Raw genomic sequence first — 14391 nt, 5'->3', positions numbered from 1 at the left:
TTGCAGGCAGCCGCAAACCTAACCACTCTCTCAATATGTCCTGCCACCTTCAAAGCTCGATGCACATGAACTGCCGGGTCTCTCTGTCCCTGCACACTCTTTAGAACTGTCCGATTAAATCTATATTGCCTCTCCCTATCCCTTCTGCCAAAATGCATCACTTCTTTGTATTAAATTCCATCTGCCACTTGTCTGCCCATTCTGCTAGCCTATGTTCTGCTGCCGTCCATTTGTATCATCCTCACTGTTTGCCACACCTCCAACTTTGGTATCAAAGCAAATGTTGACATTCTACTCAGTATTCCAATATCCAAGTCCGATAAATGGCAAAAAAAAAGCAGTGATCCGAGCACTGACCCTTGGGGAAAACCACTGTCTACCATCCTCCAGTCTGAAAAACAGCCATTCACGACTGGCTGTTTTCTGCCCTTAAGCCAATTATTTCCCCAAAAAAGACCAACATTAAGACAGGAAGAGAAAACGAAAGCAGTGGGATGATGTCCAGATATATGGGAGCATCCTTTAAACTTCCGATAGGGACGCACAGAGTTTTCAACGGCTGAAGAATAAAGGAGAGTTTGAAAACAAAACCCACGAGTCGTATCTTTCTCGGATTAAGAGAGAAAATAGGGCAAGTTGGGGTTTGCAATCGTTGTAAAGAGATGCTCTGCTCTTGCTGATCAGCGATAAAAAGTGGAAAAAAAAACCCAGCAAAATCAGATTGTGTCTTTCACTTTGCAATACAACCAGGATTCTGATAAAGCCACACAACTTGCGCTAACCTAGTTTCATTTCTGCACTACATGTTACTTTAGTCTTAACTCCTCAGATATCAGGAATGCTAGCGTGGGAATATTAACCTTCTATTAATATGTTGTGTCTGGGACCAGTATTCATTACCTAACCAACATCGCTGAAAAAGAGACAGATGATCTGGGTCTTTTTCACATTGCTGTTTGTGGGAGCTTGCTGTGCGCAAAATGGCTGCCGCATTTCCTACATTCCAGAAGTACTTCTTTGGCGGTAAAGTTCATTTGGAAATCCTAAGGTCACACTAGGAGCTATGGGAATGCAAACCTTTCTTTCATGTTTCCGAATCGCAGAGAGCACATCACAAAGTGAGCTGTGAATAGATTGAACTGGTAAAATGGACTGAGCTGGTAATTATTGTCAGATTGAAAGTGCAACGAACTAATTAAGTGTAAAAATGTCTTGGAACGTCTTAAAGGAGGAGAGAGAGAGAGAGAGAGAGGGGCGGAGAGGTTTAGGGAGGGAGCTCCAGAGCTTAGGGCCCCCCAGGGCAGCGGAAGGCACGGCCGCCAATGGTGGAGCGATGGGAATCGGGGGACGGACAAGAGGGCGGAATTGGAGGAGCGCAGAGATCTCGGAGGGTTGTGGGGGGCTGGAGGAGGTGACAGAGATAGGGAGGGGGGTTGCGAGGCCGTGGAGGATTTGAAAGCAAGGATGAGAATTTTAAAATCGAGGCATAACCTTCAGATCAGTGAGCACAAGGGGTGATGGGTCAAAGGGGCTCAGCGCAAATACAGGAACAGAGTTTTGGATGACCTCACGTTTGTAGAGGGTAGAATGTGGGAGACCGGCCAGGAGTGCGTTGGAACAGTCAAGTCTAGAGGTAACGAAGGCTTGGATGAGGGTTTCAGCAGCAGATGGAGCTGAGAGGGATGGTGTCAGGCGATGTTAGTGGTGGTGGAAACAGGCGGTTTTAGTGATGGCACGGATATGTCGGAAGCTCATCCCGGGGTCATATGTGACACCAAGGCTGCGAACAGACTGGCTTAATCACGGACTGCTGCCAGGGAGAGGGATGAAGTCGGTAGCTAGGGAACGAGGTTTGGAGCAGGGGACCAAAAACAATGGCTTCAGTCTTCCCAATATTTAACTGGAGGAAGTTTCAGCTCATGCAGTATTGGATGTCGGATAAGCAGTCTGATCATTTAGAGACTGCGGAGGTGTTGAGAGAAGTGATGGTGAGGTAGAGTTGGTCACCGTCAGAACACTTGTGGAAGCTGAGAGTGTTTTCGGATGATGTAGCCAAGGGGAAGCACGTAGATGAGAAATAGGAGGGGGCCGAGGATAGATCCTTGGGGGGGACACCAGAGGTAACGGTGTGGGGAGCAGGAAGAGAAGCCATTGCAAGTGATTCTCTGGCTATGATGAGATAAGAATGTAACCAGGGGTGAGAGCAGTCCCACCCAGCTGGACGACGGTGGAGAGGTGTTGGAGGAGGATGGGGTGGTCAACCGTGTCAAAGGCTGCAGACAGGTCGAGGAGGACGGGGAGGGAAAGTTTACCTTTGTCACAGTCACATAGGATGTCATTGGTGACTTTGACAAGAGCTGTTTCGGCACTGTGGCGGGGGGCGGAAACCTGATTGGACAGATTCAATCATGGAGTTCCGGGAAAGGTTGACACAAATTTGGGAGGTGGCAACGCGCTCAAAGGACTTTGGAGAGGAATGGGATGTCAGAGACGGGACGGTTGTTTACAAGGGCAAAGGTTCTTTTATTTTTTTTGAGGAGAGGGGTAATTTAAAGGAGAGAGGGACAACACCTGAAAAGTGGGAAGCATTTACGATATTGGCGAACGTGGGGACCAGGAGGGGGAAGTTGGGTGTTTAGCGGTTTAGCGTGAAGATTGTCGAGGGAGCAGGAGGTGCGTTTCCGGGACAAGGTGAGCTCGGAGAGGGCAATGATGGGAGATCAGAGAGAAGCTGCAGAGGTTAGATTCCAGGGGCTCGAATTCATTCCGCCACTGCCCCTTTTATCCAGTCAATTTTGCGAACAAACCTATCGTGGGAAACCTTATCTCCATTTCAGTCCCTAATCAGACCCCTACCCCTTCCTCCTGACAACCCTTTCACTGTTACACCTTTCCTGTCATAACCAGCTTGTTCAGAAAATAGAAGCTCATGGTATTAAAAGGCACGTGGAGAATTTGGGCACATAATTGGTTAATGGATAGCGGGGACAGAGAGCAGTTCCGAACGGTGGGTTTTCCGACTGGGATCGGTGCTGGCTGGAGTATTGTGTGCAGTTCTGGGCGCCAGACTTTAGGGAGGGTGTCAAGGCTTTGGAGAGGGTGCGGAGGGAGATTTCCCGGAATGGGAGCAGGGATGAGGGACTTCAGTTAATGTGGAGAGACTGGGAGAAGGTGGGATTGTTCTCCTTAGAGCAGAGAAGGTTAAGGGGAGATTTGATAGAGGCGTTCCAAATTACGAGGGGTTTTGATGGAGTAAGTAGGGGGGAAACGGTTTCCACTGGAAAGTGGGTCAATAACCAGAGGGACACAGGCTTAAAATAATTGGCAAAGGAACTGGAGAGGAGATGAGGACTTTCTTCATGCAGAGGGTTGTGCAGATCTGGAATGTATTCGCTGAAAAGATGGTTGGAGCAGATTACATAGGAACTTTCAAAAGGCAATTGGACGTGGAATCAGTGGCAGGGTTATGGGGAAAAGGAGTGGGGGTGGGGTGGGGTTACTTGGATAATTCTTTCAAAGAGCTAGCACAGTAACGATGGCCCAAATGGCAGCCTCCTCCTGTGCTATAAAGTTCCATCATTCTGTTCTACTTTTTGTTTTTGAGATAGATTTCCAGATTAGACCACCAGCACTCAGTTCTGCAACTTCTGCATGCAGTAGAAGTTCGATTGTATCGTTCAACAGTGCCTGTAAAACTCGACCACACTCCCAGAGCACATGGCAACACTTCCCTTCCCTATTATTCAAAACGGACATTGATAATTCGTCAACATCAACCACTCCATCTTTTGCCTCCCTCCCCTTGCTGCAGCCCTCGATAATACCATTGCTGCCCAGATCCGCACGTCCTTTCCTTCAACCACTGGCGTCCACCCTGCCAAACTCTGGGGGGACTTGTATTTCTATAGCGCCTCTCACAACCTCAGTTCATCCCAAAGGGCTCTGCAGCCAATGAAGTACTTTCTGAAGTGCCGTCTCCGTTGTAATGCAGGAAAAGCAGCAGCCAATTTGCGCACAGCAAGCTCCCACGAACAGCGACGTGATAAATGACCCAGATCATCAGTTTTTAGTGATGTCGGTTGAGAGATAAATACTGGCCCCCTCCCCCCCGCCACCCCCCACCCCCCCACTGCTCTTCGGCCAATTGCGACCGTGGGATCTTTTACACCCGACCGAGAGAGCAGATGGGGCTTTGGTTTAATGTCTCATCCAAAAGCCATTACTGTTCCCATTGGTGGAAGGGTCGTGAACTAAAGGACACCGATTTAAGTGATTGGTAAAAGAACCAATGACAACACGAGGAAAACCTTTGTCACATAGCGAGTGGTTAGGATCTGGAAAGCACTGCCTGAGAGTGTGGCGGAGGCAGATTCAATCGAGGCTTTCAAAGGGAATTGGATAATTATTGGAGGAGAAAATATTTGCAGAGCTACGGGGAAAAGGGCGGGGGGGGGAGGGGGCGGGGGGAGTGGGACGAGGTGAGTTGCTCTTGCTTGCACGAATGGCCTCCTTCTGTGCTGCACCTGTTCTATGATTCAATGGCCGGCAGTCAGCCTCCAGCACAGTAAACGGCACCGTTCTGCTCCTGGGCCCCTCCTCCTCCTTCCCGCCAACGTCCCGGCAGCAGATGCCAGGCTCTCTATTCCCGCTCCGCTGGCGCTCCAGCCTTGAGCTGTAAAGCTCCCACACTCTCTCAGGCCTCACCGCTCCTGTGCACGCGCCTCGTTTTCGGAAGATAAGAAAGAGGAGCAGGAGCGGGCCCTTCGGCCCGTCAAGCCTGCTCTACCCTTCATTCTGACCATGACCAATCTTCTAACTTGTCTCCACTTTGCCGCCCAATCTCAATTATTCACATTATTCATTCACAACTTGGATGATAGCATGGTAGGTCATATATCCAAATTTGCTGATGAGACAAAGTTAGGCGGCATTGTAGACAGTCTAGATGATAGCATAAAATTACAAAGAGATATTGACAGACTAGGCGGGCGGGCAAAACTGTAGCAGATGGATTTCAGTGCGGGCAAGTGTGAGAATATCCATTTTGGACCAAAAAAGGATAGAGCAGGGAACTTTCTAAATGGGAGGAGGTTAAGTACAGTGGATGTCCAAAGAGACTTGGGGGGTTCAGGTGCATAGATCTTTAAAATGCCACGAGCAAGTGCAGAAAATAATCAAAAAGGCTAATGGAAAGCTAGCCTTTATATCTAGTGGATTAGAGTATAAAGACACAGAGGTTATGCTGCAGCTGTTCAAAACCCTGGTTAGACCCCACTTGGAGTACTGTGAGCAGTTCTGGGCACCACCCCTGAGGAAGGATCTATTAGCCTTGGAGGGAGCGCAGTGTAGGTTTACAAGAATGATACCGGGACTACAGGGGTTAAGTTACGAGGAGAGATTACACAAATTAGGCCTGTTTTCGCTCGAATTTAGAAGGTTGAAGGGTGATCTGATCGAAGTCTTCAAGATATTAACAGGAAACGACAGGTTAGATAAAGATAAACTGTTTCCACTGGGTTGAAGATTCTAAAACTAGGGGGCACAGTCTAAAAATTAGGAGCAGACCATTCAGGAGAGATGTTTGGAAGCACTTCTTCACGCAAAGGGTGGTAGAGATTTGGATCTCTCTCCCACAAACAGTAGTTGAAGCTAAAACAGTTGTTCATTTTAAATCTGAGATAGATTTTTGTTAAGCAAAGATATGAGGGGATGTGGGCCAAAGACGGGTCTATGGAGTTAGGCCGCAGATCAGCCATGATCTGATTGAATGGTGGGACAGGCTCGAGGGGCTGAATGGCCTACCCCTGTTCCTATCTTCCTATGTTTACTCAACGACGGAGCTTCCACAGCCCTCTGGAGTGGAGAATTCCAAAGATTCACAACCCTCTGAGTGATGGAATGTCTCCTCATCTCAGTCCTTCCTGAGACTGTGACCCCCCCCCCCATCACCTCCCCTAGTTCTAGACTCTCGAGCCAGGGGGGAAACAGCCTTACAGTATCTGCCATGTCAACCCCTTGAAAAATTCTATATATTTCAATGAGATCACCTCTCATTCTTCAAAACTCCAAGGAATATCGGCCCAATTCTACTCGATCTCTCCTCGCAGGATAATCTCCGCGTCTCAAAATTCTCCCTAAGGCCAGTAGTATATTCCCCTTTAGGTCTGGGGACCAGAACTGTGCACAGTATCTCCTGATGCAATCTCAACAAGCCCTGTATAATCGCAGCAAGACTTCCTTGCTCTTATACTCCCAATTCACTTTGAATCCAGCACAAAATGCAGGGTAAACCTTCCCATTGCGTAATCTCCCAATTTGGGACTGGCTTTATCCGCCATCGCACAGCTCCCCCGTGCACATCCACCCGGAGGGCGTGTCTCATCTGAAAGACGGCACCTCTGACAGTGCAGCACTCCTTCACTGGGACTGTCGGCCTGCATTCTGGGGCTCGAGTCTCTGGAGTAGGCCTCCAACCCATGTCGCCCTGACTGAGAGGTGAGAGAGAGGATGCGGTGCTCACTGAATCACGACTAACGCTCTTCAGCTTCAGCAACTTAAATGGGGCCAGAAGACAGACAAGCTCTCCCATTCAATGAGTGACAGCGTAAATGGGGCCTGTGGAAACATTGAGTTTGTTTTTCTCTCTCTGACAGAACCTGCTGAGTATTTCCAGCATTTTCTGTTTTTATTTCAGGGTTCCAGCCTCCGCGGTATTTCTCGCATTCACTTTGTATGAGTGCCCAATTCAGAAAATAGACACCACCAGCGTCCACATGCTTGTCGGTTTCTGGCGATCTTTGGGGGCGATAATGCAACCGTTTCTCGATGACTCAGTTTTAATTTGTGCCAACAGCTTCCTCAATGCTGGAGCAATGACAGGACTGATAATCTGAGCCGCTGCAGAATGACCTCCAGTCGGATCGAGCAACAAAGTGACCCGCCTGTTATCTGAAGTCGACAACATATTAGTTTTTAAAAATTCCCTTGCTGCTCACACGCTCAAACTCTGAATTGCAGGCGTTCAGAAACCTGGCCGACTTGTGTGAAGAATCAGAGGGGACAAAATTTGATGACCGCCCAGAGAATGGGGATTGTGATGCAGGATTAACCCGTGCCTGCTCCTTCAGATGCAGGAAGTGCTACACGGGCTGCTGGGCAACTCCCGCACCTCAGCATGGGGTGGGAGGCACCTAAATTCACACAAGGGCAGCACGACTTAAAGGGGTGCAGCAGGCACTGGAAGTGGCTAAGAAAGAGCATGGGACCTGTCAAAAAGGGTGACTCTGGCGCCGAAGCAGCCCCTCCAGACAAACTTTATAAAGGCAATGGGAGCAAACAGCCATCGCTGTCCATGCCTGAGGGCTTGGATTCAGCGCAGGAACGAGTTCAATGACCTTGCACGAGTGCTCAAGGTCGGCGAATTCAACCTTGCAAGCCATATTCTTGCAACTGAACCACTAGCCTCACACACTGCTCCATTCACTATCACTCATGGACAAACAATCTCTATCGTGACTTATACCGCACATTCATAACTTCACCTCACCCTCACATACATTTTTTTTATTCATTCATGGGATGTGGGCGTCGCTGGACAGGCCAGCATTTATTACCCATCCCTAATTGCCCTTGAGAAGGTGGTGGTGAGCCGCCATCTTGAACCGCTGCAGTCCGTGTGGGGTAGGTACACCCACAGTGCTGTTCGGGAGGGAGTTCCAGGATTTTGACCCAGCGACAGTGAAGGAACGGCCGATATAGTTCCAAGTCTGGATGGTGTGTGACTTGGAGGGGAACTTGCTGGTGGTGGTGTTCCCATGCATCTGCTGCCCTTGTCCTTCTAGGTGGTAGAGGTTGCGGGTTTGGAAGGTGTTGTCGAAGGAGCCTTGGTGAGTTGCTGCAGTGCATCTTGTAGATGGTACACACTGCTGCCACTGTGCGCCGGTGGTGGAGGGAGTGAATGTTTGTAGATGGGGTGCCAATCAAGCGGGCTGCCTTGTCCTGGATGGTGTTGAGCTTCTTGAGTGTTGTTGGAGCTGCACCCATCCAGGCAAGTGGAGAGTATTCCATCACACTCCTGACTTGTGCCTTGTAGATGGTGGACAGGCTTTGAGGAGTCAGGAGGTGAGTTACTCACCGCAGGATTCCTAGCCTCTGACCTGCTCTTGTAGCCACGGTATTTACGTGGCTGGTTCAGTTCAGTTTCTGGTCAGTGGTAACCCCCAAGGATGTTCACTAAGTGCTGCTATAAGCCTCACGTACACATCTCACAGCTTTGAACACTGCCAGCTATTCAACCATGACAGCCACATCACCCAAACACATTGCACCACACTCACTGATACACTTCCCTCTCTCTCTCTCTTTCTGAATAAGGTAGCCCATCGGCAGAAGCAGCAGGAGCTAACCTGCAAGGGTCAGAGGTCACTGCCTCGGTGCTTTGGCGTGCCGGGGGTGGGCCTGTCCAAAAGCCTGCAGTTATAGTTAAGGAGCACGGAAGAATGCAGCAGCAACCTTCCACTGTGCCTGGAGCCCAACCCTTCCAGCGTGGAAATGATGCAGCATCCCAGTGGCCAATACCTCAGCTTCCACTGCTGCATCAGCAGAAAACATCCCGACGTCTCATTGGAAGCTCAGACGCAGAGCGTGAAATCGCGGCTTCTGGACCCGCAGGACGCCACTGCGGCTGCGGGTACCGGCGCTCAGAGGGGGGCACGGGCCGGCTCTCACAACCGTCCAGCCATCCGCGCCGCCGAGGCACTGGCCTGCGGGGAGTGGCAGTGGCTCCTTGGAGCACGGACCCGCTGTGCTCTTTCAGGATGGCGCTGCCAGTCCGCCCAGTGCCACGTGCCGTCACCTGTCGGCCAGCCAGCCCATGCTGAGGTGGCGCAGTCCAAATCCTGCAATGCCATTTACTGTTCCCCCCCCCCCCAGTGAAAGCCAGCAGCCAATGGGGTAACAGTGCATGGGAGCACTGGGACAGGCAAAGACCCATGGAAGGCAGGCACGAAGAGAATGCACAAGGGATGATTAGTACGGAATATTGGATGGCTTGTTTTCAGCATTGTGACCAGGCGGACACTGTGATGGACAGTAACAGGGAGACGGGATGGTGTGGGAGTGTTGGCGAATGGGGAATTGCGTTCGCTGATACCGCAGTTGGAGCCAATCACGGACAGCCCCCACCGGAAAGGGTATGTGGGTGGTTGCCTCTTCCCTTCCTCCTCATCCTCACTGTAAAGCTGGTGATAAGGGCTGCGCGTGTGTGAGTTGTGTGTGTGTGAGTTTTGTGTGTGTTGCTCACTGGGGTCATGAGCTGGGGTCACGATCAGCAGATAGTGCTCACCGCCCAGTAGACACCCTCCAGTCTCTCACGGTGGCTCAAATGCTGATGGCACAGCCGACTGGCGCAGAATGAAGGTGTCATGACCAACTGCCGGGGTAGTGGGCGTTGGTCTGCGTGATGCACTGAATAATGGTCGCACACCAGCTGGGCATTGGGGGAGTGGAACTCTTTGCGGTTGTGGCACATCTCTGAATTTAGATGTGGCACCCGCAAAGGAAGGTGTGTTCAGTCAGTGGCACCGTGCTCCATGGGGAACCCTGAGCAGAACCCGTGAAGTCTGAACCAAGGCCTTCACCACGCTCAACACCTTGGCCTGTAAAGCCCACCAACTGCTACTAACTCAGCGACAGCCAATAGAAGTGTATCAGCAACAAACTAATTGATGGTCCCTTTAAATAGCACTGGTGGTGGGGAAGTGGGGGGAGGGGGTCCTTCCTGCTGCTGAACTTATGCTGTGTGCGTTTAAGAGAGGGCATTAGCTAGAGGGCTGATGTCAAAAAATGGCACTGCTCATTCAAATCACAATCTATTTACTCAGCAAACAAAGTCTATTTAAGCAGTGAACTACAGCAAACAGTCTACAGAGTCTATTTAAATTGTCTCTATGAACTACAGCAGTCTACAGAGTCTATTTAAACTGTCTCTAAGAACTCCAGCAAACAGTCTACAGAATCTGTTTAAACAGAGTCTCTAAGAGCTACAGCAGTTTGCAGAGTCCATTAAAAAAGTCTCTAAGAACTACAGCAAACAGTCTACAGAGTCTATTTAAACAGAGGCTCTAAGAACTACAGCAAACAGTCTACAGAGTCTATTTAAACAGAGCCTCTAAGAACTACAGCAAACAGTCTACAGAGTCTATTTAAACAGAGGCTCTAAGAACTACAGCAAACAGTCTACAGAGTCTATTTAACCTGTCTCTAAGAACTCCAGCAAACAGTCTACAGAATCTGTTTAAACAGAGTCTCGAAGAGCTACAGCAGTTTGCAGAGTCCATTAAAAAAGTCTCTAAGAACTACAGCAAACAGTCTACAGAGTCTATTTAAACAGAGGCTCTAAGAACTACAGCAAACAGTCTACAGAATCTATTTAAACTGTCTCGAAGAACTCCAGCAAACAGTCTGCAGAATCTGTTTAAACAGAGTCTCTAAGAGCTACAGCAGTTTGCAGAGTCCATTAAAAAAGTCTCTAAGAACTACAGCAAACAGTCTACATAGTCTATTTAAACAGAGGCTCTAAGAACTACAGCAAACAGTCTACAGAGTCTATTTAAACAGAGCCTCTAAGAACTACAGCAAACAGTCTACAGAGTCTATTTAAACAGAGGCTCTAAGAACTACAGCAAACAGTCTACAGAGTCTGTTTAAACAGAGCCTCTGAGAACTACAGCAAACAGTCTACAGAGTCTGTTTAAACAGTCTCTAAGAACTACAGCAAACAGTCTACAGAGTCTGTTTAAACAGTCTCTAAGAACTACAGCAAACAGTCTACAGAGTCTATTTAAAGAGTCTCTAAGAACTACAGCAAACAGTCTACAGAGTCTATTTAAACAGAGTCTCTACGAACTACAGCAAACAGTCTACAGAGTCTATTTAAAGAGTCTCTAAGAACTACAGCAAACAGTCTACAGAGTCTATTTAAACAGAGTCTCTACGAACTACAGCAAACAGTCTACAGAGTCTATTTAAACAGAGGCTCTAAGAACTACAGCAAACAGTCTACAGAGTCTGTTTAAACAGAGCCTCTAAGAACTACAGCAAACAGTCTACAGAGTCTATTTAAACTGTCTCCAAGAACTCCAGCAAACAGTCTACAGAATCTGTTCAAACAGAGTCTCTAAGAGCTACAGCAGTTTGCAGAGTCCATTAAAAAAGTCTCTAAGAACTACAGCAAACAGTCTACAGAGTCTATTTAAACAGAGGCTCTAAGAACTACAGCAAACAGTCTACAGAGTCTGTTTAAACAGAGTCTCTAAGAACTACAGCAAACAGACTACAGAGTCTATTTAAACAGAGGCTCTAAGAACTACAGCAGTCTACAGAGTCTGTTTAAACAGAGCCTCTAAGAACTACAGCAAACAGTCTACAGAGTCTGTTTAAACAGTCTCGAAGAACTACAGCAAACAGTCTACAGAGTCTGTTTAAACAGTCTCTAAGAACTACAGCAAACAGTCTACAGAGTCTATTTAAACAGAGTCTCTACGAACTACAGCAAACAGTCTACAGATTCTGTTTAAACAGAGCCTCTAAGAACTACAGCAAACAGTCTACAGAGTCTGTTTAAACAGTCTCTAAGAACTACAGCAAACAGTCTACAGAGTCTGTTTAAACAGTCTCTAAGAACTACAGCAAACAGTCTACAGAGTCTGTTTAAACAGAGCCTCTAACAACTACAGCAAACAGTCAACAGAGTCTATTTAAACAGAGTCTCTACGAACTCCAGCAAACAGAACTCTTGACCAAAACTACAGCAATGACTCACAAAGAAAAGCAGGCTTATTTCTCCAGCAAAATGCAGTCAGTGGTGGAGAGTTAGATACTGCAAAAGCAATCCTGGTACCTTATGGCAGTGCGATCTCCAGGCGCGATTGACAGGGAAATTACCCAATCAGCTCCATTCTGTCCGTGACATGTGGGATCGCTTTATCCAGCCCTCTGGAATAGGAAGAGAGGAACAGGAGTAGGCCATTCAGCACCACCAAAAATGATAAGGAAATGGGGAAATTCTCACTTGCAATGGGGGGGGAGGCGAATGCCTTATTCCTTTGATCAATCCACTTCCAGTGCTCATTGGCCTTCTGTAGGAAGCCAGCTTTATCGGGGGAATGAAGAGGGGTATCCACTTAAAGATAAATCGCTGCATAGTTGGGGAGAGGGGGTGCAAACATCCTTCTAACCTTTTCAAGCCATTGGCAGCTTTTGTTGGGGCTATCCCGACTCAAACTAAGCCCCATTCACCAATCACTTTCTGTTGACCCTGACTGGGGACTATATCGGCCATTCCTTCACTGTCGCTGGGTTAAAATCCTGGAACTCCCTTCCCAACAGCACTGTGGGTGTCCCTACCCCACACGGACTGCAGCGGTTCAAGAAGGCAGCTCACCACCACCTACTCAAGGGACAATTAGGGACGGGCAATAAATGCTGGGCCTGGCCAGCGATGCCCACATCCCCCGAACGAATGAAAAAAAAAACGGATGGACAAGAGGGCGGAATTGGAGGAGCGCAGAGATCTCGGAGGGTTGTGGGGGCTGCAGGAGGTTACAGAGATAGGGAGGGAGGTGAGGGCCATGGAGGGATTTGGAAACAGACGTGAGAATTTTAAAATCGAGGCGTTGCTGAACCGGGAGCCAATGTAGGTCAGCGAGCACAGGGTGGGGGGGGGGGGGGGGGGGGGGGGTGATAGGGGGAACTGGACTTGGGGGTATTCATCATATTGCTGTTTGCGGGATCTTGCTGTGCGCAAATTGGCTTTCTACGTTACAACAGTGACCACACTTTGACAGTCATTGGCTGTAAAGCATTTTGGGGCATGCTGAGGTCATGGAATTTGTTAGTCTTTCCTTGTTAATTGACCAGAAAGGGAATACTACGGACATGCCACATTCTGTAATGTGTCCTAAACGGTAGCCCAAACTCCCACCACCAGTGCCGTGACCGTACAGGTCACAATCTCTCTGACCTTTGAACCCTCAATGTTCGCTGCAGGCACAATGCATACTGTCCCCGGGGACCATACCCTTGGCGCATTAAACAGGGAATCCCTCTTTCTCTCCCTTCCTTGTCTGTCATAATACGTAGCTCATGAGACAGGTGGATGTTTTTGATAACATGCTGTGTTATTTACCTCCACCTCGGCGTTGCCTTTCACGTAAAGGTCCGACGCCAGTGCCGGAGATGGGCGATGTTCCGGAGATTAAAAACTAAACAAGCCTTTCGGAGAGCACAGACTTCTGGCCCGTGGGATCATGGGATAGTACAGCACAAAAGGGGACCATTCGGCCCATCGCGTCTGTGCCGGCTCTTTCGAAGAGCAATCCAGTGAGTCCCACTTCCTCCCCACCCCCCCACCCCGCTCTTTCCCCACATCCCTGCAATTCCTTTCCCCTTCAAGTATTTATCCAACTCCCTTTCGAAGGCTGCTATTGAATCCGTCTCCACCTATCAGACGGCGCGTTCCAAATCCGAACCACTCATTGGGTAAAATAGTTCCTCCTCGTGTCGCCTCTGGTCCTTCAGGCAGTCGGTCGCCCATTTTGTCTCTATTTCTTCAACAAGGATTGACAATATTTGTGAACAGGGTTCCTTTCGGACTATGATACGGAAAATTAATTTCGAGGCGATAACAAAAGCCCCCATCTATGTTGCGCCAAACAGCATCGGATTCTTCAACGTGGAGGCCAAGTTGTGTGTCAATGACTCAGCGTGACAACTGGTACAGAAGATAAGAAAAACAGAACCGAGGAAAGGGGAACTCGCCGACAAAGCGATAAGGTCTCCCAAACTCGTCCGATTAAGTATCTGAAGTGGCGCCAAGGTTTTTGGGCTGGTTTTCCCGTTTGGGGCCAGGGTTTGGCCCCCCCGCACCCGTGTCGGGAACAGCCTCCCGCCATGATTTTTGGCCGGGCTGGCCAACTGGTGGCCAGAGGGCACGCCCCGCCGCCCAGCGAGACCAACAGGCGGCCCTCCAGCGATGCCGCACGGGCAGCCCCGTGCCCTCCGAGGCGGCAGCTGCCGATGCCGAATGGCCTCCCGCCGTATTGTATCACCCGATGATGCCAGTCTGAATCTTAGTTACGAGGAATGGCGGGAGTACCCTCAAATTTAAAAATGAGGGTGAAATGAATGGTCGGGGGAAACTAATAAAGAATCAAAATCCGCCCATAAAATAGCTGGGCCGCAACCTGGAGGCAGGAAAATGTACAACAGCAAGGGATAAGGGAATGTGGCGTGTCCCAGGAACCAAAATGACGCAAGGGAGAGCTGCATTGCGATGGCGTCTCTCGCGAGCTCGGGCCGTCCAGAGCGCTTTACAGCCAATGAAATACTTCT

This window comes from Heterodontus francisci, chromosome 44, assembly GCF_036365525.1.
Source record: "Heterodontus francisci isolate sHetFra1 chromosome 44, sHetFra1.hap1, whole genome shotgun sequence".
In the NCBI taxonomy this organism is placed as follows: Eukaryota; Metazoa; Chordata; class Chondrichthyes; order Heterodontiformes; family Heterodontidae; genus Heterodontus; species Heterodontus francisci.
The sequence above is the reverse complement of the archived record's forward strand: the minus strand, read 5'-3'. Positions refer to the sequence as shown.